Source organism: Orcinus orca, chromosome 5 (assembly GCF_937001465.1).
Source record: "Orcinus orca chromosome 5, mOrcOrc1.1, whole genome shotgun sequence".
Lineage (NCBI taxonomy): Eukaryota > Metazoa > Chordata > Mammalia > Artiodactyla > Delphinidae > Orcinus > Orcinus orca.
The window spans coordinates 142,253,334-142,279,492 of record NC_064563.1 but is presented as its reverse complement, the minus strand read 5'-3'; the positions used below and the strand labels follow the sequence as shown (position 1 = coordinate 142,279,492).

Sequence of the window (26,159 nt, the reverse complement as noted above, 5' to 3'; positions counted from 1 at the left end):
TCTGCTGAAGCTGCGCCCATGAGCCCGGCAGGGCCTGGAGGGAGATCGTGGCATTGAAGCTGTGGGCATACACTTCTTTTGAATGTCCGTGTCTGTGTGTGTGTCCCTGTATGTGTGTGTCTGTGTGTATGTCTGTGTGTGTCCCTGTGGGTGTACCTGTGGGTGTGCCCCTGTGTCTGTTTGTGTGTCCCCGTGTGTGTGCGACTATGTGTGTGTCTGTGTGTATGTCTGTGTGTCTGCATGTATCCCTGTGTGCATCTCTGTGTGCGTATCTGTGTCTGTGTGTCTGTGTGTGTCCCTGTGTGTACATGTCTGTGTGTCTGCATGTGTCTCTGTGTATCTGTGTCTGTATCTGTTCTGTTTGTATGTGTGTGTGTTTTGCCTGTTGCCATCTCAGAGCTCTAATTCCTTTGAAATATCTTTTCAGTTCATAGCAAAGGGGAGAAGATTGCAGTTGCTCCCCTCTTTAATGGAGGACCCCCCAAAGAAGACCCGAGGTTAGAAGTACTTCTAGAACGCACTGTGTTGTCACCAAGCCTAGGGACCCACAGGCAGAGAGGACCTCTGGGCCAGGCAGGAGGTGACGGCACGTCTTGGTAGATTGATGTGAAAGCGCGGGGACGACTCCCATCCATCCACTAGGTGGCGCTAGAGCTGCACGCACGGCCACTGCGGTCGGGGACCCAAGACCCAGTTCCTACCTCACCATTTGCCTTCTTAACTTTGATCATTTTCTTTTTCAGGCATCACTCATCTCTCCAGAATAAGTTAGAGGTCAGTTGCGAGGTTACCTCCAGCGTGCTGCGGGCTGGCTCCCCCGTGAGCCTGGGCAGGGCTTGGAGAGAGATCTTGGGACTGAATCTGTGGGCACACACTTCTCTTTTTAAAACTCCCTGTGTGTGTGTGTGTGTGTGTGTGTGTGTATAGATTTTGTGGGCTGCAACCTCAGAGCTCTTCAAATGTCCTTTCAGTTCATCAGTTCATACTGATGGGGAGAACATTTAAGTAGGTCCCACAGAGAAGAGCCAGCGTTGGAAGATTTGGGTCAGCAGAGCTACTGATGGCCCTTGGGGTGTGGGGACATTCCAGTCAATGAACCCCGGAGCCTCCTGCAGATTCTTCCCTGGCCGTGACTTTCAAGACCCAGGTGTGGTCCTCTTGGGCGCATCTGAATCCCTTCAGGCATGAGGGCTATGCGTTCCACGGCATCACGGGGTAGTGTCAGGTGCCAAAAACAGGGCCAGCGTGGCCAGGGGTGACCGCTGAGGGCTGAGGCCATGTTTCTGAATAAAAACAGAGAAAACTTTTCTGGCTCGTTGGTAAGAGCGCCAACTTGATCCCCTCTCCCCATTGTAACTGCTTGCGAGTCCTTCACAAAGGGCGGTGCGTTTGTAACTCAACAACACACGTCTGGGAGGGATGGTTTTGCTTTTTTCTTCTCTCCATCTGATGTCCTTAAGTTTAAAGATGTGTTTGGTGGTTGATGCACCAGGGAAACGGCATCCCTTTATAGTAAAACATCATTAAATTCAGGGCCTGAATCGCTGCCATTTTCACCAATAACCTGTTTCCGTGTATTTGTGTCATGAGAGACTCATTTATTATTTCATCTCCTTTTTGGATAACGTTCATAAAAACGGCTCAGATCTAACAGGGAAAGTGTGTTCACGTGTATTCTTCATGGAGAAAACAACTGGCAGGACTCAGACTCTAAGTTGCCCTGAGATGCCCTGTTATTTTAACTTAATATCCAGTCAGTCTGTCATTTGTTCGTTCAAAAACCATGTAGCAGAAGAGATGGAGAAGGAAACCAACATGAGCAGAGCATTTCCAAGGGGCCAGGTGCTCACTCTACACAGGTATGGGGGGGGAGCAGACGATGGGGCAGCCACTGCCCGGGGTGGGGCTCACAGGTGAGTGTGCATCTGAATCCCTGTGTCTGCGTGTTAATGATGTCCGTTCCCGATTGTGGCCCAGACCTAATCTGCTTATACCGCACACACTGCAGAAAACACTTGCCTGGTGGGTGAAATCATAGCCGGTGAGGTAAGTACTGTGAGGTGGGAGAATCGCCCTGAAACCAAGGGTGGCAAACACCTAGCTCCTGGTCCATCATGGACCTGTCCTAAGTGCTTTAGGTATTAACTCATCTAATTCTACAACAGGCATTCTAGGTGGTTTCTGCAGTCAGCCTCGTTTTCCAGATGAGGGACTGAGGCACAGAGAGGTTAAGTAAGTTGCCCAAGGTCACAGGACGGATGGGTGAGGGGAGGTGCAACCTTAACGCCAGCAGTCCAGCAGCAGGGTCCAGGATCTTAACTGCTATGCCAGTGCCTCTGCTAAGATGTAAGAAGGAAGGCCCTTTGTGTTAAGAGGATAAACATAATCCTCTTAGAGAATTAGAAGGTTTGGACTGATTTATAAATTTAGGAACTAGGGTGGCAGCTTGGAAGAGTCAGGTCAGAGAGCCAGTGAAACGAGAGAAATAGAAATGTTTAATGTAAGAGAGGAAAAAACCAGAAATATGCAAGATTCTTAAAAAGAAATAATGAAGAACGTGTCTCAGGGAAGAAACCCTGCGGTTCTAATTAGAAAGTGCACTTGAGGGAATGAAAAGACCCGCCAAACCCAGGAGGGACTCGAGTCAATACCGCTCTCGGCCAGCAGATGGCGCTGGAGCTTCCCAAAAGAGACCCAGCGCAACTCGTCCCTGCTTCTCACAGCAAGGCTCCCCCTCAAGTCTCCAGGCTCTTATTTTGTTTGTGCTGTTGCTTCAAAACAGAGGAAACCTTGATGGGATTCCCCAGGGTGGGAAGCATCCGGCTCTGCTGGTGTTAGCGAGACCACAGTGGGCTGGCCGTAATCAAAACTTTCTCAGCTTTGTGCAGATCTGCGAGGCCTTGGGGCCGGCCTAGGGCTCCCCTTTGAGTTGGACAAGGGCAATTTGATACAGGAATGAAGACAGAGAACTTAATCCTGGGGGGATTAGGAGATGTGAAGAATAGACCTTCGCTTTTAAATTATTGACAATATGTGCAATGTTCTAATAACAGCAAATATTAGTTGGGGTAATTTTCATGATTTCGTTTTCATGTTTAATTTGAACTGCGGCTTATTTTACACATGTTGTCGACGTACATTGTTTCTAATTATATTTTTTTAAAAAAAGAGAATTTATTCCTATTGAGAAGCTATCAGGTGAGCAGTTCCAAAGTCCTAATCTTCTCCACAGTGACTCTATTGAAGAGGTTCTTGGTTTTTTTAGTCCCAATGCACAGGCCTCGAAATCAAGCCTCGGGGAGGTGAGATAACTTGCCAACCCGTGCACGGTGGCTCTGGGGTGGAAGCCTTGCTGCCACTGCCAGCTCCCTTTCCACCGCGCCACCCTGCCTCGGAGGATGGCGGGGGTGGGGGGTGGGGTGCCTGCCTGTGCGCGGAGCCACTGGCTCTGAGTAGTAGACAAATGCCAGGTGCTGCTTTGTTTTCTTAGTATTTGCTTTTCTCTTTAAGGTGGAAGCTAATCCGATTAATCAAGGGTTTCAATTAGATGCGTGCAGACTAACTCCAGGTTTTAAGGTACTTCCTGCTCCAAGTGGCTGTGTGACGAATCAGCTGTAATCTAGGTGGCTTAAATATCTCTTACAGGAAAGGGGACCGAGGCCTCCCCTTTTAGGAAGTGGGAAGCAAACATAAGAGGTCTTTGATTTCGGGGTTCTTAAATTCCCCACCCTCTGGTCCTACTTGACATCAACAAGGCTTACATGTGAAAAAAAGAAGAAAAAAAAAAAAAAGAAAAGATGTGTCCTGTGGCTGGACTGACCTTAAGAGGCCAGCTCTAGCTATTCTCAATCTCTCTCTCCCTCCCTCCTTCCTTCCTCCCTCCCTCCCTCCCTTCCTTCCTCCCCTCTTTTCCCCTCTGCTCCCCTCCCTTTTTCTTCTTTCCTTACCTTGGGGGGGGGGGCGGGGCCGGTGCTGGGTGAGAACAATGTACAGAAGGCAGAGGAGGCAGAAACCAGAGCTTCTCAAATTCTAATGTGTGGGCTTCCCTGGTGGTGCAGTGGTTGAGAGTCCGCCTGCCGATGCAGGGGACACGGGTTCGTGCCCTGGTCCTGGAAGATCCCGCATGCCGCGGAGCGGCTGCGCCCGTGAGCCATGGCCGCTGAGCCTGCGCGTCCGGAGCCTGGGCTCCGCAACGGGAGAGGCCGCGGCAGTGAGAGGCCCACGTACCGCAAAGAAAAAAAAAAAAAAAATCTAATGTGCACACAACACAAATAAATCACTTCAGGACCTCGTAAAACTCCAGATCGTGGGTCTTGGGTGAGCCTGAGATTCTGCATTTCCAGGACGCTTCCAGAAGCCGCTGCTGGGTGATGCTCGGCACGGCAAGGCATGAAGAGGTGCCAAAGGGTAAAGTGAGTGCGCTGGCCGAGCCTCCTCGCCCTGACGACTGATCGTGACGAGATCCGGCCAGCGCAAAGCAGCACAGGGACGGCCGGGCCCCTGGGCCACCTCAGACCAGCTGCTCTGAAACCTGCGGCCTTGTGTCTTGACTTGGGGATCTTCTGAGCTCAACAGGCTCTCCTTGTGTCCTGGGGAGATGGACTAGGTGGGAAGGGAGAGCCGTAGAAGTGGCAGCATGTTGGTGGGGGTCCCCTGGCTAGATGGTGAGGGAGGCGGGAGGTGCCCCTTTCGGGCTGGACAGCAACTGAGCCGCCCCTGGGCTTCAAATTCCTCCAGTCTGAGAGAGTCGGACAACATTCCAGTTGTGAGATTAGCGTTTCACAAAATGTCGTGCAGTGGGAAGGGCAACCTCAGACTACATCTGAATTTTCAGGGGTGGGTCCTGGGCTCCTGACACACCGTCCAGGTGATTCTGACCTGCACTGAAGTTTGGGAACCAGCATCACCAAGGTTGCCTCTGGCTCTAAAATTTCTCTTTTCCCAGCCAGTCAAGCTCTCCTCCCTACGATGTCTCCAGAGGCTCACAGGAGGGGCTGCTGTACAGGAGGCTAGGGTTCATCCAGCCTCTTGCCTTCACTTTGGAGGGACTGAAGTCTGGAAGCATTAACTCCTGGTGGCCCAGCTGCCGAGCGTAGAGCCAGGACTAAGCCCAGGGGGGAGGGTCCCTCATCTAAAGCTCCTCCCTCAGCCACGCCCTCTTTCCCTTCCCTCCACAATGCCCCACTTAGCTCCTTACCGCTTCTCTCTTGGGCTCTTGCTCTGGCCTGTCTCTTATCCCTGCATTTCTCACCCGACTCTTTAATCCGTTCTTCACACTGACAGCAGTCTACGCTTTCTCCCCAGATCCATTATTTTCTCTGCTCTTACCCACACCTTTTCTGTGGTTCCCAGCCGCTACCAAAAAAAAAAAAAAAGGCCCCAACTCCTATCTTCTGAGGATCCTCTATGTTTTGCCATCCACCATAGTCACCTGACATTCCATCCTGCATCCAGGTGTGGAAGAAGAACGTCACTGTCCATATCAGTAAACAAAGGATGTCGCAGCCATCACGCTACTACAGCCACCCCCTCGGTGAGCCCTGAGGGAACTCAGGAGGGAGACAAATGGGCTGCCCACTGCCCAGCTCTCAGCCACTGCAGCCGCCCCCAGCTGTGCACTGTGAGGGGATTCAGGACGGAGAAAAGCAGGATACTGGCCCTAGATGGTTAAGGTGCATATCAAAGGAGTGATTTCACGGAGCCCAGACTCTTGCATCTCCCCATACATAGGAAAGCGCTAAAGTCATTCACTTGAGATGTCTGGTTTTCTTTAATTAACAGTAATCTTTTGATGTTCTCACGACCTGGTTTTTGTTGCAAAAACTCCTGTATATCCTGGATCCTCCCTGACCTCTTCGGAGCAGTCCTTCAGCACGATCTGAGAGGCTGTTTCCCGGGCTTAAGTCCTCAGCAAGCCTGCTGAATAAAACGTAATTCTCAACTTTTAGGTTGTACCTTTTTTTTCAGTCGACACAGGTAACTGCCATTTTAATAATTCAATTTTTCTCATTTCTTACTTCCTCGGTTTGCTCAAACTTGGAAAATCATCTCCCTACATCCTCTTAAAAGCCCTTCATTTCTTCCTGTCAGAGTCCTTCCCATCCTTGTAGGCCAACAGCAATATTCTCCCTCTCTGGGGACATCCCTGAAAAGTAACCACGCCCTCCCCTGACCTCCCATGGTGTTACCGATGTTGCTGTGTCCCTGGAAAGCTCTTTGCATTCAGGGTGGTGTCAGACTTCTGCAGCTATGGACCACATGTTGATAGGCTGAGGGAATGAACGAATTCTTGGACAAATGACCACGTATAAATGACTGATCTGATATGTGAGCTTCATGATCTAGAAATTTAAGGTTTTCCACTGATTACTGAAGGTAGTTAGGTAGAATTTTTGAGTCTTTAACCCAAAATGCAAAATCAAGTGTAACACAACTTCAGTTTATCCTTCGCCAAATAGGTAGAGGGTAACAGACACGATACTGCAAAGGGTAAACCACAAAGATACACCGGAGTGAAAGAACTAATTCTGATGGTCAAACAACACAAATTATCTGCTTTTTAGAATTGTTATTATTATTTATTGGGTTGATTCAGAGCTACGGAAACTGTTCGTGTAAACAGACAGGGTGGGGGGTTCCCAAAGAAAGAGAATCAGGCATGGCTTTCTTGATAGGAGAGAAGCCATTTTTGGCCTAAGCCGTTTTGTGATCTAAGCCTGGCCACAATGCTTGCCTTGAACAGGTCTCAGTACTCAGTGATCTTAAGGGAATAAAGGAATGCAGGAACAGAGAAAAGGCAGTCAAACAATAGTACAATGACAAAACAGAGTCCTATTCCCCTCAAGGGATATGCATAATAATATGTCTTTGAGTTCTGCAGGAACTAAGGCCCCCATCCAGGTAGAGAATGGAAGGATGTTGACCCTCCTGATTTCAATCAACTAAAGCTTGGACTCTATCAACTTTTGCTCCAAGTCAACTTGAATTCTCCTCTGCTCAAGCCCGTTCATGAATATGCAAGTACCCTTAGCTTAAAACTTCCCCAATTTTGCTGTTTGGGTAGACACTGCTTTGGAGAAGATCCCTGGTGGCTCCTTATTTGCTGCAAGTAGTAATAAATCCTTCTCTCCATCTTTGGCTTGGTTGTGTCTATTGGCTTGATACCCACCAAAATAACCCCACTTTCGGGTAACATTTATGCAGTTATACTATGGGCTGCAACTGTCTAAAATCATCTTCCGAGTCAAGTCAAAGAGTTTAGACTTTGGTAAACGTGTAATAGACTTACATTAAAAGGGCATGAAGATTGGTCCTTTGAGGTTCACAATGGGCAGATGTCAGAGACCTGAGCTACATCTTCTCTGGGGAGTGTGGACCACAAATCAGATGAAGTAGATTCTCTCGTTCCATTCCAAAGTCTAGCCAGGGTCCAGATATCAGAACCTTCCCTCCTTTCACTTAAGTAACTAAACGCATGCTCCAGCTATGGAATTTCCCTGCTAACTGACACAGAAGATGTTTTTCCGCCTTCCACCTTCTCAATCAATTGTACATCCTGCCCACGTCCCCAGGTAATTTGTAAACATTGCTCCACTTTGCTTCCTGTAACTACAGCCAGCGACGTGCGGGACAGTGGAGAGAGTCATAATTTCTGAAACTGTCCATGAGCAATTTTCTTACTTAAACCATGTCTCTCTGACCCTCCTCTCAGAAAACCACCCAAACTGAGATGTGTGTTCTTAACAAACCTCAGTCAAATATCTTGGCTGGTTTGCCGTTTTCTTTCAGCAGATTCCAGGAAACAGGGATGCAGGGGTGCCTTACGAAGTCCCAGTTTGTGAGATTCCAGACACAATCCTCCCATCCTGAAAAAAGGTAGCTGGGGGTCAGGTGCCTTTTGTTGTTGTTGTTTCCTCTTCCTAGTACACACAAAAGTATGAGTTTACTTTTTGGTGTGTTTGTTTTTCTCTTAAGAAAACTATTGTCTTTTTTAAAAACACATGCTAACATGAGTTTTTCTTCTCTCAGTGCAGATGGTGATAATTACTAGGAAAATTAGCTACTTATTTCTAATGCAAACAGTGATAGACTCTCAAGGCATCTTAGCAAAGACACCGTGCTATTCCCTGTGGGGTGCTGGTGCCTTGGGCTGCAGAGAAGGGGGTGAGACCTGTCTGTAAAAGTCTCCCTCCCCCACGAAGTCCTGCCCCCAAATCAGGCATGATTGTGCCCCACAAAGGTTCATAAGCAGAGAAATTTCCCTCCCAGGATCTGGGGTATCTAGGAATCCTCTTACCTCCAAACCATCAGACTGTGAAATCAGAGTCTAAGGGATTCGACCGCCCCATTTCCTGTCCTACCCTTGGGGTGAGAGGTCGCCAGTGTCCTGAGTGGCTATAAAGTGTATGGTTCAGTTGCCTGCTTTGTAATCACCCCATGAGCGGCCACAGCACATGGGACCCACTGCCTTCCAAGACAGATTGTATTTTGGGAGGCCTCAGTGAAGAAACCTCCTGAGTGGAGACGAGACACCACTCCTGCCTCCATTTCAAGAAAAGACTCCTCAGGGGTCCCAGGAAGTGATGACATTTTTTCCTTGGAACCAACCTTGAGGAAAGAGAAGGATTCATTGCAAAGAGGATTGCTGCGTCCATTATTCACATTAAAAAACTACCTTTCAGTTTCCAAGACTGTCTTCAGATAAACTCCTTTCCCTCTGCCCTCTCCACTTGCTCTCACTAAGCAAACTTCTATGTGGGACTTCCTTTTCATGTAAGGAAGCAAATGGCTGAACAGGGACAAAACATTTTTTTCTTTTTTTTTTGCAGTACGCGGGCCTCTCACTGTTGTGGCCTCTCCCGTTGCGGGAGCACAGGCTCCGGACGCGCAGGCTCAGCGGCCATGGCTCACGGGCCCAGCCGCTCCGCGGCATGTGGGATCTTCCCGGACCGGGGCACGAACCTGTGTCCCCTGCATCCGCAGGCGGACTCTCAACCACTGCGCCACCAGGGAAGCCCTACAAAACATTTATGAGATGATGAGGATCCCTGTCTGAGAAGACATCTCAGCACTGTCTGCATGGCTCATGACCACTATCCTTGCAAGACAGGGCACAGGATGAAAAGACTAAGGACAGGAGGCAATTGGAGGGGATTCCTATGGTTCTAGGGACTGAAGCTCTGAAATGAGCAACAATTCGAGGGGTCATCTACTGTGATCACCACCAGAGATAATAGTTGCTACCATTGCTCGGCCACTGCATGTCAGGCTCTGGGTGCTCTACATCTTACGTATATGTTACCTCATTGCATTCTCCCAGTAACCATATTTCACAGATAGAAAAACTGAGCTTTAGAAAGATTGATGAATTGTGCAAAGGCATAATCTCAACACTCACAAATGATGGGGCTTGGAATATATGCTGAAGCCCTGACCCAGCAATGTGACTGTCTGCAGAGATATGGCCTTTGAGGAGGTAATTAAGGTTAAATGAGGTGTAAGCGTACAGCCATGATCTGATAGGACTTGTGTCCTCACGAGAAAAGGAAAAGACAACAGAGACCTTCTTCTTTCCTTGATGCACACAGAGAATAGTCCACGTGGAGGCACATGGAGAAGGCAGCCATCTACAGGCCAGAAAGAGAGACCTCACCAGAAACCAAACCACGAAGGCTCCTTGATCTTGGCTTTTAGCCTCCAGCACTGTAAGAAAATAAATATTTGTTTTTTAAGCCATCCAGTCTTTGGTGTTTGGTCATGGCTGGCTGAGCAGACTAATACAGCATCTGACTTAAAAATCTATGCTCTTAACCGTCCCCCATACTCACCTGTCCTCATGGTAGATGCTTTCATGCTTGATAGGATGATTTGGTGCTAATTTCCAGGGTTGAGGAGGGATGGGGGACTTGCTGGCCTCTGCAAAGAGACTTTAAGGGAGGTAGTGGCCTTTTCCCCTGTGTGTGTAGTAGGTATGCCATGTTAACAAATGAATGTGCCAGATGGATCAGAACCAAGCAGAAGGAGCTGCAGTCCTGTGGGAGGATAGAACCATTTCTCCTTCCAAGAATTCAATATAACCAAATATGTCACCAAGGCACCTCAGTGCTCTGTAGGTCCAGGTGGACTCACGCTGTTCTCAGCCTCTTGCCCCAGCCCTGAAACACCACAGCCCTGGTTCTCTTCCAGTGCCCCACATCTCAGTGACTGGTACCCCCTTTCTCACTTCCACCCCAGCACTATCCCTGAGACTGTCTCCCTCACGTCCTTATGACCCATTTACAACTGAATTCTGTCTTGCCTTTTAATCTCCCACACTTCTGCAAAATGCATCCACTTCTCCCCAGCTTCATTGCTACCACCTAACTTAGATTACTGAAATAACTGTCCATCTGGTCTACCTCTCTTATAGTATTGTGTCATTGTTAAGTGTGTGGCTTTGCAGCTAGACAGCATGGTTGGAATCCTGGTTATTTATTCTGTCTGTGTTTTCATTCCTTCATGGTTAAAATGAGGATCACAAGAGTACCTGTTTTATTGGGTGCCTGTACTTCATTTAAACTTACAAGTGTGCCAGGCACATAGTAGATTAATCAGTGCAAGCTGTCATTAATATTATCCACTCTGTCCTCCCTCCTGTCTGTCCTTCCCTCGGCAGCCAGAATAATCATCTGACTGCTCTACTTAGAGCCCATCCATGGCTCCTCATTGCACTTAGGTTAAAGATGATGGCCTTTAATTGATCTGCCAGGAATTGATCACCATGGCCCTCACCCGCCTCTGCAGACCTGTCTCATCCCTCACTCCCCAGACTCTCCAGCTTCACACTCATGCTTCCAGGCCTTGTGCTCACGGATCTCCTTACCACGGGGGCTTGTTTGCACTTGCATTTTCTCAGATTTAGGAGTCTCCTTCCCTTCCTTTTTATTGACATAACTCCTACCCATCATACATTTCTCAGTTCAAGCATCACTTCCTTGGGGAGTGTTCTTACTTGAACTGACTGTTCTTACTTGGCTTATATCCTGTGGGAGGTTTTATTTGTTTGTGGGAGGTTTTTAGTTAATGTTCACGACCCCGCATGTGAGTACCTTGAAGACAGGGACTAACATGGTGCTTGGTATGTAACAGGTACTCAATTACCTGCTGCACGAGGGTTTACTGAGACTTGTTCCCCCCCTCCCATCACTTCTGGCCCCTAACTCTTCCCTGCAATCTCTCCACCAGCTGGGGGATTGAAGAGCAGAGTAGAAACTCTTCCTTTCAGGCTGTTGTTTTCAAGCTGCCATTGGCTTTCCAAGCTTTGGTTGGAGGGAAGAGAAGTGGTCACCAGCTGATGGAGTTTTAGGGTTCCCCATACATGTTCACATTCATTATCTTAATAGACCCTCATGATGAATCAACTCTCATGTAGGATCATTAGTCTCCCCATTTGCCAGTGTGCAAACAGGGTCCCTGTGAAATTGATTTATCCAAGATCATACAGCTAGTGACTGACAGAGCTCAGATGAGAATGTGGCCCTAGGAACCTAACTCCTGTATCCTTTCCACTGTGCCCCAGAGTCTGACTGCTGCAGAAAGCCAGACAAGAAAAGGTGATGACAGTACAAAAGAAAGCAGATTTGTCTTTTGCCCTTTCATTCTCCTCTTTGTCTTGGGGAATTTCATCTGTTCTATTTCCTAGTTGTCACAAGTTGGGTTCCCTGGGAATGGACTCTGAAATGGAGTTTAAAGTACAGGATGTTTATTAAAGAGTGCCCTTGAGATTGACACCCGTGGAAGGGAGGAGAAGGAAAACATGAGTGGGATGAGGAGAGACAGTCTCAGCTGACCCTATGGGGACCTTGGGTGTTAAAATGGCCAAAATACTAGGCCTTTACACTCTCTCCTTGATCTGTCATTGGGCCACCTTGGTCAAGCAACTCTCTGCAACTGGGGCCATCCAAGAAGGAGCTGCTAGCCCTCCTGGCAGCTGGGGCAAGATGTCCTTCATTGGGGGAGTGTGGGCAGGCATCCCACACTCTACTAAGCTTGTCTATGTTTCCTGCTTTCTGTGCCTAACTTATGGCTCCTCCCTTGCCCCTACTCCTCCTGGATCACTGAGCAGTCTGGAAAGAATTTTCCCAAATGAGTCTCTAGAGGTATATGGCCAAATGGTCAGGGGGTGGCTGTGTGTCTGAATGTGTGGGATTCTTCATCTGTGGTATCTGATACTAGAGTGATCGTGGAGCCTAAGTAATCAAAAATAAAAAGTTAAGGTCAAAGGAACTTACTTGGCCTTTTCCACTAGAATTGTTCTTTTCCAACCTACAGTTTCTATTCCAGTAAGTTTAATTTCTACAAAACTGAATGCTTACATAATGCATATCCTTGCAAAAGGCCCAGCAGTGATAGGATCTACATCCCACGGACCTTGCTTCTTTTCTGCACTATGTCCTACTCAGAGGGCTTCCCCACCTGCTTGAGTTCTATCAGGGCAGGCACAGCAGGTGTCCTGGACCTGAGAGGACACACAGAGGTCAGTGCATGCTCAAGGCCATGGTTCCAATTCACTGCAGAGCCAGGAGGAAGACACGGGTCTCTCAACACACAGATCTTTTCACTCTTCTGGTTTTTAATAAGGTCAGTCACAAGGAGAATATCCTTTTGTAAGATGGTTTAATTTTGTGGCAAATATCTAGATTCTCTTTATTGTTCAATTAGATTATTCAGGCTGTAAAACTTGAGATAATTTGCTTTCCTTTTGGGGTGAGAAGGGCAAGAGTCTATTTTTTGCCACATTGCTCCTGTGAACCTCAAGGTAGCCTGAAAGCGTCAACACCAGCAGAAGTTAGCGAACAGCTCAGTGGATGTTTATGTAATGTACTATCATTATAAAAATATAAATAATTATAATAATAATTACCTTTATCGTCAGTATTTGCCCCTGTGGAAAGATGGGTGGGCTCTAGTCTCAACTGAGTGAAGTTTTAAGTTGGCTCTGGTTTTTATTCCACTCCTCTCTGCTCTCCTGGGCTCCCAATCTGAAACGCTGCCTATAAATCCATGCTACAGTCCATGGTTTTCAGACAGTTGGAAGATTATGTTGACTAGACTCGAAACTGATTTTCATTTTCAACAAGTAGACACAAGCTCCCATCAGCTCAGCAACCTGGCAGCCTCTGTGACTTGGGGCTGTTCTCTGTGTCCTTTCCTTTCATGTCAGCAGTCTCCTAATCTCTCCTGGAATCAGGGCTCAGTCTGTTGCTGTGGGACCCTCACCAGTAGACACCATTCAACCAAAGTGACCCTGAGGCGGACTCAGCATAAACATGGCCCCTCTTGAGTCAAGCGTCCAGGATAAGGGAACCAACGCTGGGCTGAAAACCGCAAGCGGGTATTGTTTAAGTGCTATCACCTGCCCCTCAGCTCTTTCTGTAGCCTGGGGCTGGCAGGGCTGTGGAGTTCATGCCTGGTCCAGAACCACACAGAGGCCAACATCTTATCAACACTCAACAGCCAAGTAAACACTTGGTTCACTTACTTTTTCCTGGCTTTGCTCTACTTGATAACAGAGGAAGTGTTCTGGGGAGAGAGGTTTACAGCAGTGTCAGCAGAAATAATTGCTCCAGTGTCAGTTGTGGTAGGTTTCTTGCTCCTTCCCGGGCTGTTTTCATGGATAGGAAAGGGCATTTCTCACCCAAGTCAATGGTGGCCTTTTGCATTGTGTGAAGCTTTTGCCTTTGACTTCATTGAGGTTGAGGACTATTTGATCGCTATGAAGTGGGAAAGACTGAACAAAACGATTGTCTCACAGTCGAAGTTATTGAGACTGTCAGAAGAAAGGGGCTGGTTCTTTAATCTTCACACAATCCCTGCCATTCTCAGAAGATCTACTTCACTCTAGTCTACTGTAATACTTTTGGGGCATTTAAGGTCAGCATCTCTGAAGCAAGTGCAAGACCAAAACTCTGTAGTTGTAAATATGATTATAAATATGTTGATGACCATGTATTATAGTAGACAGCCTGGGTGCTTCAGAGACCTTTTAATCCTAAATTGTGGTTCTATTTTATGACTGTTTTGGGGAAGTGAGGAGGTTGAGGTGCAGAAGATGAAAAGGAATTTGCGAAGATGGTTGTGGAGGGGATGTTCCCTCCCTGCCAGCTTAGGAATTCCTGGGCTGAACCTTTCCCTGTATTCCTGATCACAATTGGAGATCAACTGCAGAAGTAAGACAATAGAAGGGCTCCAATCCATGTCCTACAAGTGGGTGAGAGAGAGTGAGGCAGTTAATGAATAACATATTTAGAGACAGAACCTTGGTAATAAGGAGCTGAAGTTTTCTCCCTGGGCAAAGACCTGACAACATTTGCTCTTGGAGATATTCTGAGGCTGGCCTATAAGAAATTGGGGGGCAAGTCAGGGAGAAAAACTTAGGATGAGTACAACTTCATCCTTTCATGAACCTAGTAGAAATGGACTCACCTAGTAGAGCGTGAGATTTTCTAATCCTTCTAGTCTACCTCACTATGATTAGAAAAGGGCCTTCATTTAGAAGCATTGGAGAGCATGAGTGCCTGGGATGAAAAGTAGTACAGGTGAGCTGGATAAGGGTGACCCTTATCCTGTTGGGGTGCTGATGAAGCCCTGCAAAGGACTCTTTACAAACTCTGAAAAGTTAGAGCAAAAGGGGTCATCATCAATGACTTCCTGTGTTTGATGGAGTAAAAATCTTGATAAATGCCCTTTCCAGTCAGCGTGAGTGTTCATTCCATCAATGTTTGCTTAGCACTTACTAGGTGTCAGCAGTATGATCTAGGCATCACAGATGAAACAAGGAATAAGACGGGGCTGTCCCTGCCCTCGCTGAGCTAAAGTGCCATTCCCTGGAACAGAAGTTAATTGAAGACACGGCTGCCACAGACGACGGCGCACATTTTTCTGGATCTACAGGCTTTATACCTTTGGGTGGAGAACATATGAGATCTGAGTGTGAGACTTTTCATGCTTAACTATTTGTATAACCTCAAGGATCAAGATAACGGGGGTGAAGGCCTAACATAGAACATTTCCATTTAAGCCTCCTGACCTCTCCAAGGCTGAGACACTTGACTTTGCTATATCAAGGAAATGAGAACTCTTGGTCACCCCAGGGACACCTCAGGCTCTACCAGGGGTATGTTTGGAGCCTCAGCGGTCACTGGCGATGACTTCACATCTGCTTTCACCTGGCGTTTGTTGCCTTTGGCCCTTGGTCTACGCTCTGCCCACATGTGTCCTCTGGCTGAAATTCTGACGATCACAGGAGGGATGTTTCCTCGGAGGCAAGAACAGGGTTGTTGGTTAGCTAGCAGAGTGGGCTGGCGGCCCACTGGCAGAGATGCTGGCTGTGACTCAGAGGCACCAGGAGTGGGCAAGGAAAACCCTCCTTTATGAAAACCGATAGGGTCCTTGGGGAAAAGGAATGGAGACTTGTGGTGGGGAGTCTGCGACTTTGGGCAAAAATAGACCTGGAAGGAAAGCGAAGCCATAACTGCCAGGAACCAGGTCTGCTGGGAACTGCTGGGGAAAGGGCCAGCCAGGAGCACCTGGCCAGGAAGCCAAGGACACGGCAGCCTCTGTGCTCCAAGGCTCCATAGGCTGGGCAAGGTGTATAGTCACAGGGACTATGTGTTCCATATTCCTCCCTCAAAGAAGACAAGTTGTCTGATAGCCCTACATGCTCTCTAAGGAAAACAGATCAAAGTACTGGTCTGGGGTCTGCCCCGAAAATCTCGATTATGTGGCTGTTATTTCTGGGGGGAGGTGATGCTTCTTGCCCACCCCGTGTGGAGGGATATCCATTACGTACTTTGGCCTCCTATTTGTCTTACTCGTTTCTTTATTTACTAGATTCTTGAGAATAGGGGAATGTATGAGTGGTACCCTTTCCTTCTGTTGATAGTTACACTGTGTATTATTCACACACTATCTTAAAAGAAGGTTGAAAAATCTATCTACCCTTGTGTGTATTTATAAGTTATTATCTAAATATTTTCATCATAAACTTGAAAAAGTCTACTTCTTGGTAATAAATAAGACAAACATATAATACTCTATAAGATGAAATTAGAAGATGATGATGGATGGCGATTAGAATAAATATGATGTGACTTGATAAAATAGCTTTAACTATTCTGTCGAATAAAACACACCAACTTTAGAATGAATCTCATAAAATTTTTATCTGCACTTTTTTCTTTTTTTTTGCGGTACGCGGGTCTCTCACTGTTGTGGCCTCTCCCATCGCGGAGCACAGACTCCGGACGCGCAGGCTCAGAGGCCATGGCTCACGGGCCCAGCTGCTCTGCGGCATGTGGGATCTTCCCGGACCGGGGCACGAACCCACGTCCCCTGCATCGGCAGGCAGATTCTCAACCACTGCGCCACCTGGGAAGCCCTATCTGCACATTTTATATAATGTATCATGAAGAATTCAATAAGCTCACGTTCTGTCTACATTTATAAGAACAAGTGACAATGACCTAAACTGCTTTGACTGTTCTATATTCAAAATATCACAATATAGGTCCAAATACACCATTTCTAATACCAAGCTTCACCAATTAATAGACCTATCTTTCAGGCAGGGAAAGACAGGAAGCCATATGGTTCCATGGCCTTTGTTTAATCAAAGAAATAAATACCTTTTTGTATGGTGCCATGGGTGTATTTCAGTTCAGGACGATGAGCCACAGTATATTAGAAGTGGGTGAGACACACGTTTTTCAAGGTGGGAAAAGGGCTATTCTGAATGTAGGCTCAGACTGACCAGTTTTAGGAAAGGGTACTGTCATAGGGACTTTGAAAATAGACTCTGAGAGCTGGATGTCGAAGTTTATCGGGGAGTGTTCTTGGGCTGCGTACATCTAAGGAGGTGAGGGAGGCAGAGCCAGCAGAGGGACGAACTGGCCTACAGCACAGCCACAGGTGGAGCCTCAGTTGATCTCCAGCAGCTCTGCAGCTGGGATGACCTTTCATAGTTGTCCCAAACTGAGGAAGAGAGGTTGAGTGTATGTGTCCCTGCAGAAGCCAGTCATTGATGACAGTTGTCCCCTGGGAGGAGGTATGAGATTAGGCAATGCAGGTCCCTGTGGCTGATGGAAGTTCCCATCAACGGATGCAGCTGGGAGCCATTAGCAGCCAAACCGTCCCCTGGGAGGTGAGTAAACCTGCTCCACCCGGGGTCTGGATGAAGCCCTATAGTATCTGCTATGGACTTAGTGTGTGTGTGTCCCCTTGAAACTCTTATTTTGAAATTCCTGCCCCCCAAATCTGAGAGCCTCACAGACTTAGAGAACGAACTTACCAGGGGGAAAGGGTAGGGGGAAGGGATAGTTAGGGAGTTTGGGATTGACATGTGCACACTGCTGTATTTAAAACGGATAACAAACAAGGACCTACTGTCTAGCACAGGGAACTCTGCTCAGTATTATGTAACAACCTAAACGGGAAAAAAATTTGAAAAAGAATAGATACATGTATATGTATAATTGAATCACTTTGCTGTACACCTGAAACGAACACAACATTTTTTTTTTTAACATCTTTATTGGGGTATAATTGCTTTACAATGGTGTGTTAGTTTCTGCTTTATAACAAAGTGAATCAGTCATACATAAACATATGTTCCCATACGTCTTCCCTCTTGCGTCTCCCTCCCTCCCACCCTCCCTATCCCACCCCTCCAGGCTGTCACAAAGCACCGAGCCAATATCCCTGTGCCATGCGGCTGCTTCCCACTAGCTATGTACCTTACTACGTTTGTTAGTGTGTATATGCCCGTGACTCTCTCTCGCCCTGTCACAGCTCACCCTTCCCCCTCCCCATAACCTCAAGTCCGTCCTCTAGGAGGTCTGCGTCTTTATTCCTGCTTTACCCCTAGGTTCTTCATGACATTTTTTTCTTAAATTCCATATATACCCTGAGAAAACTATAATTCAAAAAGAGTCATGTACCAAAATGTTCATTGCAACTCTATTTACAATAGCCCAGAGGTGGAAACAACCTAAGTGCCCATTGTCGGATGAATGGATAAAGAAGTTGTGGCACATATATACAATGGAATATTACTCAGCCATAAAAACAAATGAAATTGAGCTATTTGTAATGAGCTGGATAGACCTAGAGTCTGTCATACAGAGTGAAGTACGTCAGAAAGAAAAAGACAAATACCGTATGTGAACACAACATTTTTAATCAACTATACCCCAATATAAAATAAAAAGTTAAAAAAAATCCTATCCCCCAAGTTGACAGTATTAGGAGGTGGGGCCTTTAGGAGGTAATTAGGTCATGAGGGTGGAGCCCTTATAAGGCTTTGTGCCCTTATAACAGCAGCCTCAGATTGCTCTCTAGCCCGTTTTCCACCATGTGGGAGCACAGTGAGAAGTCCTTGGCTGTCTGCAACCTGGGAGAGGTTTCTTATCAGAACCTGACCATCTGGCACACTGATCTTGTACTTTCAACTTCCATAATGTGAGAAATTAATGTCTATTGTTTATAGACCACTTAGTCTATGGTCTTCTGTTACAGCAGCTCAAACAGACTAAGACCGTCATTACCCCTTGCACTGTCCAGATCTACTTGCTTCTTACAGTAGGTTTGCCCTGTGGAAAGAACTTCTGTAGGATTTTGTTTGGTCTTATTTCCCAGACAATTATATGAGAAGCACTATTAGAACAACTAGCACTTCCACTGCTTCAGCTGGTCTTAAACTGGTACGTATCATCCCCCTTATCAACTGTCCAGCCTCAATTCTCTCAGTTACATCTCTGCAGGTGTAGGCAGACTGCCTGATGGGATGATCGAGATTCTCGTCTCTGAGGACTCTGAGTCCCTGTCTCCCATGCCCTTTTTAGGCCATGGCTACTTTCATTGTTTAATTTGGGCATGAGAGCATAAAGAGATGTCCTAGTCTTTTCCCCAAGTGCCAAACATACTTTATTCTATGCTGTTTATGTAACAGCAGCACGACCACCTTCTGAAGATCGGGTCCCTCACCACTGACAGCATGGCAACCCCCTTCCTCGCCCGTAGGTTCCTTGGGCATAAGGAGCCCAAAGTTACTGGAAGGCAGCCATCACTTAAATTTCAATGAGACTCTTGATGTGCCCCCTCTGGGGAAGCATCTCCCCACTCTGGGAACTAGGACCTCTAGACCCAGAAATCCTAAAACTGTAGGGACATGAAACACAAACTCTGTAAGTCATTAGTAGTGATGATCAGCAAGACAAATTCTACTCTCAACCTTTGGTTCCTAGACCCTCATAAATTATCTGTTTTGGACACAGAACCATATGATGATCATTCTTTAGAGTGTGCCACATTCTGTATGATGGCATCCTATCCCCACAGAATGTCATCCCTAACCCCAAGCCTCAGGTGTATCTTTAGGAGACCTTTCCACTGTCTTTCAGACCAGTGGCTCCTGGGAGGAGGCTGTATAGCACTGTGTTTGGGGATAGCACTGCCTTTTCTTAAGAGTCCCTGTTGATGGATCAAACCTTCAAAAATACTCAGACAGGGCTTCCCTGGTGGCGCAGTGGTTGAGAGTCTGCCTGCCGACGCAGGGGACACAGGTTCGTGCCCCGGTCCGGGAAGATCCCACATGCCGCGGAGTGGCTGGGCCCGTGAGCCATGGCCTCTGAGCCTGCGCGTCCGGAGCCTGTGCTCCGCAACGGGAGAGGCCACAACAGTGAGAGGCCCGCGTACCGCAAAAAAAAAAAAAAAAAGAAAAGAAATACTCAGACAGTGAGTCTGGTTTGGGCACTGTGGGCAGGAAAGACAAACCCATATTTTCAATATACGTCTTTTCCTGAAAAAGACATATATTGCCTCTCCCTGATGGAGACGGGCCAATGTAATCAGTTGCCAACAAGTGGCTTGTTGGTCACTTCTTGCACCAGTATGTCAGGTTGAAGATTCAGTAGAAGTAGGAGTTAGATCAGCCTTGGTGAGTAGGAAGCCCTGCTGTTGGGTCCATGTGTACCCTCCTTCCCAGCCACCATGGCTACTCTGGCCATGAGCCCATTGTGTCAGAACAGAACTGGTTCGTGATCAGCTGGATGAGTCACTCTGCTTATCTGTGCCTTAGTGCTTGTTACAGATTGAATTGTTCCTTCCATGAATTCATATGTTGAAGCTGTAACCCTCGTTGTGACTGTACTTGAAGATATGACCTTTAAGGAGGTCATTAAGGTTAAATGAGGTCATAAGGGTGGGGCCGGATCCAATAGGACTGGTGTCCTTGTAAGAAGAGGAAAAGACACCAGAAATGCATGCGCACAGAGCAAAGACCACACAAGGGCACAGTGAGAAGGTGGCAGTCTGCAAGGCAAGAGGAGAGAGGCCGCAAGAAAAACCAAACCTGGCACTTTGACCTTGGACTTCCAGCCTCCAGAACTGTGAGAAAATAAACTTCTGTCATTTAGGCTCCCCAGTCTGTTATGGCAGTGCAGGCAGCCAAATACATTGTATCTTCCGTGGTGAGTGCTTTCTGGAGAGCGCTGACATGCCACAAATATCCTCACGTTGTACCCACATGTGTTAGTCCACACTCATCATACCCAGGCCGCCTTATCTCCCGATCTTTCAATCTTATTTTTCTCCTTGACTAGCAACTAGGCCATTCCTCACTGCCCATGACTCTGTATATATTCTAACCACTTCTACATGAAGTGGATGACCAGGGGCACCACCCAAAGCTCCACCCGGTGGAATTTTCCCTCACCGCAGTCTTCCAGGGCCACCCTAAGTGGGGCTGCAGTGCAGTAACAGTTGCCCCAGGGAACGGGCAGCTTCTGTGATGGAGAAAGATCAGATGCAGTAGAGGAGGGGCCGGGAAAGCCCCAGCTACAGGGGTAGCCGACCCTCATCATCAAGGATCCACAAGGAACCGCAAGGCTGTCAGGCCCTAATCTCCAGACATTAATGTGAACTTTCTCAATGTTTAAATGTTGGCCTAAAACATTTTAAGAAAAAACTCATGCCTACCACAACTGGAATAGGACAAAGTGTCTCAGTGAGATCCCTGTATTCTCAGGGATCCACGGACGGCTTCAGGTTTCTGGAAATCTCCAGAGGACACATGGACCTGAGAAACTGTGTGTCTTTTCTGGGGAGGGTCTCCATAGTTACAGCATTTTTCAGACACCCCAAAATGTTAGGGGTTACTGCCTCACAGTGAGGTGCTGTTTTTTAATTTTGGCAGCACGGGGTGGGGGTGAGGGGTTCCCTAGAAGGTCTCCTGGACCTATGTGCAAATATCTCCTGGAAATTTTGCCTTCTAGTTGATTTCATCTTACGTGCATGTTTCTTAAGTTCAAGCCTCTGGCGGCCTGTGGTTGTCCTAAGTGTGAACCAGAGAAGGTTCTAGAATAGTTAGTAAGGTAAATGACTTACATCTGTGCTCTCAAACGGGGGAATTTTTTAACCCCCAAGGCACAGTGCCCTGCGCCCAAGATGACTTGAAGCCTCAGGCGAACTGCGGACGCAGCTTCCTGGGACATCAATATTTTTTTTTGAGTTTTCAGGCAATCACTAATTTTATATTTAATTTAAAATAGACATGGCATATTTTGGAGCAGAATGTAAAATTCTCGTGAATTATTAGGATAAATTCAAGACTTCAAAGACACTCCTTGCTGACATGGGGCTGCTCCAGGCTAAACTGGGGGACACAATTCAGCCCATAACAGGTGGCTAGGGAAACAATAGAGCTCTCTTTGCATGTCTCTTGCCTTCTATCAGGGAGGAAAATTCTCTCCCAGATTCTCTCCAGCGGATTCCTTCATGGCACAACATCTGGAAATGGGTCAGAGTGTCACCTTAACTTTATAAAGGAAGGGATGCAAGGGAGGAGGGAGTTGGTAAAGGGTTTAAGGAAGGGACCCAAGCAGGATCTGCCTTAACTAGGCTTGTGATCTTGGGGATGCCACTTAACTTTAGTTTCTTTAACTGTGAAATGAGGAGGTTGGATTGGAAGAGATATAAGGTCTCTTTCAGTGCAAAGGAATTTATTGTAGAAATCCAAGCCCCATCGGCATGCCCCACATGCTTGTCCAGGAGGGTGACTAATTCGGGGCCATCTTGGGCTTGGGATTTTGAAGCACCTGGGAACTACGTGATCTGCTTGGTTGGGTTCATTCCTGTGGGCTGTGTAATCAGAAGTGTGTCTGGAGCAGCTGGGCTTGTAGGCATTTCAGGAGCCACTGATTAAAATACAAGGTTGGACATCAGAATCAGAGCCTGGCTGCTAGGGGTCGGTGGGGCTGTGTTATTAACCCAGCTGCCTTGGGGGAAGTTTGTATGGGACTCAGAAAGTCACATGGTAAGCAGCAAAAGTGATTGTGTTTGTTTAATTGCGCTTTCTGTCTATGGGGTGAGGTGTATTTGCTGATCTCCTTAATACCTTTCTCTTCCCCTCTGCTAGTCCACTTCTAAGTTGGTCTATTACATCTACCCTGGGAGCAATGGTTAATGGGGTCAACGAACTCCGATTTTAATACCAGCTCAGTCGCTTATCATCTGGCCAACACTGGACAATCTACTAGCCTTTTCAGCCTTGAATCCACCATGTGGAGAATGGTGTGATAATATTTCATGAGTGTTTTGATGATGAAGTGTTTTGATGTTAAGCCTAAAATTAAGGCTCAATATTATGTGTTTCCTTGACATCTGTTCAAATCAGGAGGGCCTCAAATGACCTAAATTTTGAATCCAGCTCCTTCCAAATGCTGCTCCTGCAGATGAAGTCCTCCTAAACAAGCAACCTGCCTTATAAAATGGACCAAGTGCAGTTCTTGCTAATCCCTTAGTAGCAGGTTTTATTCAGTTCCCGGCCAGCCTACAGAATTATTCAAGTAAACCACCACATCTTGGTGTCTGTGGGAACCAGGGCCCCCTTACCCTCTTGTTACTACCAAGCCTGCTGCACAATTCCAGCTTGTTCCCTCTGTGCCCAAGTGCAACCCCTGTATGGTTTGCAGTATCTTCCTTCCATGGGCTGTGAGTGTATGTTTCTGATAAACTACTATTGATCTCATTTCTCCATTGTTGGGTGTTGTGCATCTGACCATCCCCATAACCTTAGGGTGGGAATCTCTCCCTTACCATCTGGGTGAATAAGAGGCAAATAAATCCATTTGTAACATTCTCAGAAACTGTGAGACACGTTTAGAGCCCAGCAAGTGTTAGCTATTGCTGTTGCTATTATTTTGAAGGAAGATGATAGTTTGGTTTTCTTTCAATGAAGTTTGATTGGTGAGTGTGTTCTTTTGTTGCATTAGTCTTAATTTCTTTCAGGAAATTTTTCTGGGTCTTTCTATCCCACCTCAGTTAATATTTAGACACATTAATGTGTGCCTGTGGGGCAAGTGACAGCTGCATGTTTGAGGGCCACACTCAAAATCAAAGAAGAATTAATGCCAATTCTTCTCAAACTCTTCCCAAAAATAGAATAGGAGGGAACTCTTTTTATGAGGCCAACATTACCATGACAAAGCCAGACAAGGATGCCACAAGAAAAGAAAATTACAGGCCAATATCCCTGATGAACATAGATGAAAAGTCCTCAACAAAATATTAGCAAACTGAATTTAACAATACATTAAAAGGATCATACCCCATAATCAAGTGGGATTTATTCCAAGGATGCAAGCATGGTTCGACATCCACAAATCAGTCAGTGTGATACACCACATTAAAAAAAAGAAGGATAAAAATCATATGATCATTTCAATAGATGCAGAAAAAACATTTGACAAAATTTAGCATCCATTTATAATAAAAACTCTTAACAAAGTGAGTTTAGAGGGAACGTATCTCAACATGATAAAGGCCATATGTGACAAGCCCACATCTAACATCATACTCAATGGTGAAAAGTTTGAAAGCCTTTCCTCTAAGATCAGCAACAGGACAAACATGCCCATTCTCACCACTTCTTCTCAACATAATATTGAAAAGTTCTAGCCAGAGCAATTATGAAGGAAAAAGAAATAAAAAGGCATACAAATTGGAAAGGAAGAAATAAAACTGTCACTGTTTGCAGATGACATGATATTCTACATAGAAAACCCCAAAGATTACATCAAAAAACTGTTAGAACTAATAAATTCAGTAAAGTTGCAGGATACAAAATAAATATTAAAAAAATCTATTGAATATGTATATATTAATAAACTATCAAAAAGGGAAATAAAGAAAACAATTCCATTTAAAATCACATAGAAAAGAATAAAATACCTAGGAATAAGTTTAGCTAAGGAGGTGAAAGACCTGTATATTGAAAACTATAAGACATTAATGAAAAAAATTGAAGAAGACACAAATAAATGGAAAGATATTCTGTGTTTATGGATTGGAAGAATCAATATTGTTAAAATGTTCATACTACCCAACATGATCTAAAGATTCTATGCTGTCCCTATCAAAATTCCAAGGGCATTTTTCAAAGAAATAAAATAAATAATCCTAAAATTTGTATAGAATCACAAAAAATCCTGAATAGCCAAAGCAATTTTGAGAAAAAAGGTCAAAGCTGGAGGTAACATGCTTTCTGATTTCAAACTATCTTACAAAGGTATAGTAATTAAAACAGTATGGTATTGGCATGGAACCAGACACATAGATCAATAGAACAGAAAAGAGAGCACAGAAATAAACCTCATGTATATGCTCAGTTAATTTACTACAAAGGAGCTGAGAATACACAATGGGGAATGGACAGTCTCTTCAATAAGTGGTGTTGGGAAAACTGGACAGCCACATGCAAAAGAATGAAACTCGAACACCATCTTACACCATACCTGAAAATTAACTCAAAATGGATTAAAGATTTGAACATAAGACCTGAAACCATAAACCTCCGAGAAGAAAACATAGACACTAAACTCCTTGACATAGGTCTTGGTGATGATTTTTGGATTCTGACACCAAAAGCAAAGCAACAAAATAAAAAAATGAATAAATGGGACTACTTCATGCTAAAAAGCTTCTGCACAGCAAAGGAAACCATCAACAAAATGAAAAGGCAAGCTACTGAATGGGAGAAAATATTTCCAAATCATATATATGATCATTTAAAATATATCTAAAGTACATAAAGAGCTCAAACAACTCAATAACAAAACAAAAACAAGCAATCCAATTAAAAAATGGACAGAAGATCTGAACAGAAATTTTTCCAAAGAAAGCAAGCAAATAATCAAGAGGTATATGAAAAGATGCTCAACATCATTAATCATCAGGGAAATGCAAATCAAGACCATGATGAGATATCACCTCACACCTGTTAGAATAGCTATTATCAAAAAGATAACAAATAACAAGTGTTGGTGAGGATATGGAGAAAAAGGAACCTTCATGCACTGTTGGTGGGAATGTAAATTGGTGAAACCACTATGGGAAACAGTATGGAGGTTCCTCAAAAAATTAAAAATAAAGCTACCATATGATCTAGCAATTCCACTTTGGGGTATTTATTCAAAGAAAACTAAAACATTATCTTGAAAAGGCATATGTACCTCCATGTTCATTGCAGTATCATTTACAATAGCCAAGATATGAAAACTATTTATATCCCTTGATAGATGAATGGATGAAGAAGATGTGATATATATATATACACACACACACACACACTAAAATATTATTTAGCCATAAAAGGAATGAAATATTGCTATTTTTGACAACATGGATGGACCTCAAGTGTATTATGCAGCTGAAATAAGTCAGACAGAGAGAGACAAATATTGTATGATCTCTATTATATGCGGGAATCTAAAAAATAGAACAAACAAACAAAAAAAGAAGCCCATAGATACAGAGAACAGATGGGTGGTGGCTGGAGGAGGGGATGAGGAGGTGAGAGAAATGGATGAAGGGGATTGAAAGGTAAAAAGAAAAAAAAAATGAAGTTGATGTAAAACAGACACAGAAAATTTGAATCATACGCAAAACATTTACTTTATATATATGTTTATACAGTAAAAAGTGGAATTTATGAATGAATGAAGCAAAACCCTCCCTCAAAAACCTATTTAATCTCTAGCTACTCAACTCCCTCTCTGGTCTTCTTTATAGCAGAACTTCTTGAAAGTGCTGTCTATAATCATTGGTTCCATCTCCTAACCTTAATT

General features: G+C 45.5%; 1 long non-coding RNA gene across 1 annotated transcript in view; it reads right to left on the bottom strand.

The window, feature by feature from the left end:
- Positions 1-8,867: 8,867 nt before the first annotated feature.
- Positions 8,868-26,159, bottom strand: part of LOC125964559 (uncharacterized) — a 213,949-nt gene continuing 196,657 nt past the window's right edge. Inside the window, exon 2 of the long non-coding RNA XR_007477687.1 lies at positions 8,868-8,961. This is a non-coding gene — a long non-coding RNA (uncharacterized LOC125964559). The remainder of the gene's footprint in view (positions 8,962-26,159) is intronic.